Source organism: Schistocerca serialis, chromosome 1 (assembly GCF_023864345.2).
Source record: "Schistocerca serialis cubense isolate TAMUIC-IGC-003099 chromosome 1, iqSchSeri2.2, whole genome shotgun sequence".
In the NCBI taxonomy this organism is placed as follows: Eukaryota; Metazoa; Arthropoda; class Insecta; order Orthoptera; family Acrididae; genus Schistocerca; species Schistocerca serialis.
This window is the reverse complement of record NC_064638.1, coordinates 424,904,844-424,909,642: the sequence shown is the minus strand read 5'-3', so window position 1 is coordinate 424,909,642 and position 4,799 is coordinate 424,904,844.

The window sequence follows — 4,799 nt, the reverse complement described above, 5'->3', positions numbered from 1 at the left end:
TCATTGAGCTATGCTACTTGACAGTGACATGTCATGTGAAAGTTACTTTCATCCTTGAATTTTGCACACCATTGTATACAGATCACGCCAGCATGTAGGTCAGAGCAGATGAGGGGTCTCCCAGAGCTCAACCAAGGGGAAAGAAACCCCACCTGCATCCGACCACCACCAACCCAATTTAGGGCAAAGACAGCAACAGAGCACATCGTGCCTTCTGGTCAGAAATTTCTGATCAGTAAAAGTGAGAAGGCTAAAACCATAATGAATATCAGTTGGCTATCAATAATAAAAACATGATGAGAAAAATAGGTATGGCATCAGGCGGGTGTTTGCGAGGCTCTGCATGTGACTTTTTATGGATCACTGACCACAGTCATTCCTACCTGGTCCATTATGGTCAGGCCAAAGAGTACACAATATTCAACAGAATGCTATCCTCAAAATGGAAAATATGGCATGGCAGTAAAAGAGGCAAACCACATCAAAAGCAATTAAATAGAATAAAAGAGGGATAAAAGAGGTAGCTGCCAAAGAAGCTATGTTAGAAAGATCCCCAGACCTAGCACACACCAGGAAATGTCCCAGCCCCAACCATCACGCCTCTGACCTAAAAGTAGTTTAAAACCTTATATCTGAAAATAAAAATCACCTTCATAAAGAACCAGCTCAACTGCCCATGAATCATCCATCAACATTGGAGGCAAAGAATTTGGAAGACCATGCTTAGCGTGGAGGATCAGGAGGAGGAGGCATCCACCAGGATATGAGCTAGTGTCTGTAAGGCTCTGCAATCACAATGTGGGAGCAGCTCATTATATAAAATAAAATTATGGGTTAGTTTGGTATGATTAATGTGGAAGCAACATACAACAGTGGCTTCTTTCTGGGAGGAATAGAAGGGGCAGAAAGTTGCAGCAGTAGTCTCCTCGACAGTGCAGAGTTAATTAGAAGAGACAGTAGCTCACCAAATGATGTCCCATCTCCAAGTGAGAGGCTTCAGTTTGCACCCCAAATCCAATAAGGGATTGTCAAAGCAAATTTGGCATGAGTAATTGCTTCTCTGACTAAACTTTCAGTGCAGCTAAGGTCAGGGAGGAGGTCATTAACAGCAAATATCACATAGTGACAATAGTAACAATGATCAGTGGCCTGGAGACTGCTCATTGAGTCACTGCAAATTAAAATGCAATCAAGGGAGGCTTGTCTAATAAAATTTAGGACTCTGTTAATTGCTATCAGCTCTGCTGTAAAAGCGTTAAATATTCCTGGCAACAAATGTTGTTCCTGATCAGTGGGAGATGCAAAAGCGTATCCCACCCTATCCGTAGTTTTAGACTCATTGATGTAAATGAAAGTAGCATCCCGAACAACTGAAAGCAATGGACATTAGAAGGTCATGGGCATGACTGACACATTAAGCCCAGGGAATAGATTGGTCTTAATTCATGGCCAGGGTACGAGTCAAAGGAAGGGGTGTGGGAAAATGTGGGGAATACAGTCTCAGGAGGTTAGGCAGAGGTCCCAGCAGAGGGCTGTGAGATGCATTCCAACCGCTAATCCCACCTTAGGGTGTTACCATTGGAACTAAAGAGGCAAGATGCTCACTTCAGCAAGGAGAATGTCTATGGAGCTAGTGCAGAAGTTCAAGTGGCCAGTCAAGTGCCACGATGATTGACTGGGTCTAATAGTTTCAAAGCTGAACGTGCCACGATGATTGACTGGGTCTAATAGTTTCAAAGCTGAAGGTGCCACCAAGCCATAAACTTGGCCAACACAATACAGTCAGGACAAGGTCAGAGTGCAGTAAATACAGAGAAGAGTAACACATTCCACACCCAAAGAGATGTGGGCAAGGAAGCAGAGAGCTTTAAGATTCCTCATACAGCCAGTCTGTAGTTGAATTTGGAGCAGCCAAGTCAGATTTTTATCAAAGAGGAGGCACAAAAAACTTGACTGTGCAACAACACCCAAATGCTGCGCACCAAAGTAGTGTTTTGGGTCAGGATGGACCAAGGTATGATGACAGAAATGCGTTACCTAAATTTCGGCAGGAGAGAACTGGAAACCATGGGAAAAGGTCATTGCAGTGGCTCTTTGAATGGCACTTTGGATCTTGTGTTCAGCCAAGCCTATGGAGTGGGAGTCATACTAGGTGGTTGTTTTAGATTGTCCCTCCTGAAACCACAATGCAAGAATGACAAAAGGTCCTGAGATTCAATAGCCCAGCATAATCTGTGGGCAGTTGGTTGGTAACTGTCAATAGAAGTTTGGTTTTTGCCTGGCTTGAGGATTGGGACGATGATACTTACTTGCCACTGTGAAGGTAAGACATCTTTGAGACAAATCTCGCCATTGTAATGGGAACACACCTTCGAGACAAATATGGTCGGAGACCATGAGTAAATCTGGCCTTTGAGTAATGTTCAGATGTTGGCTTACCTGATTCTGAACTGAATGAGGACGTGAGGTTGTATCATGAGATGAGGCAAGATCTTGAAGTGGTTTCCCATCAGTGAAAGGTACATTATATAATTGGGCTTGGAATGGGGTTGAATATATGAGGATGTCTCCAACTTGTCGTTTCTGCATTAGAAAGATAGCTGGGACAGACAAGGATGCTGATGCTCTCACAAACTGGGCCACAAGGTGTTTTGCAAGAACCAGCGCTTTGGTATGAAGACTACCCCGAAAGACAAAACATGGATCAGTTGTTCATCTTTGCTGGCCCAGAAGCTATGGAGCTTGTCTGACACCTGGCAGGAAGAGGCAAAAGTTCACAGGGAAGTGACATAGGGCTCCCAGCATTCCTTCTTAATGTGCTCAATTACATAGTGAGCCTTAGCATGGAGTTGCTTAAAAGAGAGTTGGTGACTGGTGAAGGATGACACTTGAGATGTTGCAGTGACCTAAGATGTTCCTGAATAGCTAGCTGTTGCTATGTCTTTGGTCCACCATGGGACTGGCCTGTGGCAATGTGTGCTATTCGCAAGGAGCAGGCTACATGGCGGCACCGGGTTACACCTTCTTTCATCATCATCATCATCATCATCATCATCATCATCATCAATAACAACATCAAATACCACAAACATTATACTACACACACACACACACACACACACACACACACACACACACGCACGAAGCACGAAATAGCCAGTAAATGTCAACAGTGTCATCATGAAGAAAAAAGAGAGGTAAGGATAGTTGAAGATGGGAGATTGCAACACAAGAAAGGAAGTAGGTACTTAAATAGCACAGTCATGAAAGTGTTGTGCAACCCCCTGAGGGGCAACAGAGCTAAAAAAGGCAACAGTAATTCCCTACCCAAGAGGCAAAGGGGCGTATAAATCCAGGTTCTGCATTTTTGACTTAAGGTAATATTTGTAATATCCACACACCACTTAATCATGGAAGAAAGGTGGCAGTCCTGTTACAGCCCAGTATTAATTCAAGCAATGTTAGAAACAGGCATGTCCATTCAACACTGTCTAAATACCCTGTGGGATAGAGAACTATTGACCTCCTTCCACAAATGTAGCAGTGAGTGCATAATAAAAATATTATTTCAAGTTGAAAATATGGAAATTGCCCTTAAATGTCTCTACCTCTCAGCTGTGAAATTTATTAAGCATTTTCAATAAAAAGAGAGGGTGGGGATTGTTGCTCTAAAAAATTAACCTGTCAGTAAATTAAATGTTGATAAACCCTGGGCTACAAATGGTATCAATGTGTCATAGTAAAATCTAATGTAAAATTCCATGTACAGTCATCAGAACAGCAAAATATGTTTTAAAGATAATATTATATTCTGCTGTCAAGACACTACACAAAAAAGATGATAAAACAAGTGCAAATAATTTTTGATGCATCCCATTATTGGCAGCATTTCCAAAAGTTTTGGAAGAGATCATGTAAGTACAACTTATATATAGCGACCAAGTAATGCATGAAACCAATCCAAGTAATACAAACATGGCTTTATTCATAAAACTCTGAATAATAATGGGGAAAGAAGCCTCTCGTGAATCCACACGTTACAAGACACAGAATTGATGAGAGCAGTACAACTGGATGAACATAGTCCCTCAGAGCTGCACCGCACATGCTGGCCATGAAGCAACTTAGCCACACTCCACTCCCCAAAAGGTGTGAAGTGAAAGGTGCTCAGAACACAGAGAAGGGTGTCATTCGGCAAAGGACCCGCAACAAACATTTTCATTTGGGACTTGAATATAAATACTAGTCATTCTGCCTTGCCATTTGATTGAGAGTGGAATGGTAGAGCCATAACGTGAAGAATGCTGTGGTGGGATCAAAACAATTGAAAAGTGAGAGAGCCGAGCTGGGGTCCATTGTCGGAAACTAAGGTACAAGGCAACCCCTCAGTATAAAAAACCCTCAAAACTGTACAAATTGTGACCTCAGCCTGTTATGCAGGGGTCTGAAGTCCAACCCAGCAGTTTATTGGGCCAGGACTGTTAAACAAAATAAATAACCTGGCAGAGAATCCGGTCAGGGGCAACGTCAGTGTTATACTCGAGCTCATACTTGGGAAACCCTCGACAACAGCCTGCATTTCAGTATCAAGATGGAAGCAAGGCAGTTCTTCACAATTAAAGTCGGGAACAGAACCCAATGGAAGGCAGTAGAAGGTGTCCACATTGGCATGTTTAGATGTAGGCCAGAAATGGATTTCATAACTGTAACAAGACAAGAACAGCACCCAATGTTGTAGGTGATGTGCAGTCTTGTCAAGCAGGGAAATGTGAGGGTTAAACAAGGAAACCAAGGGTTTA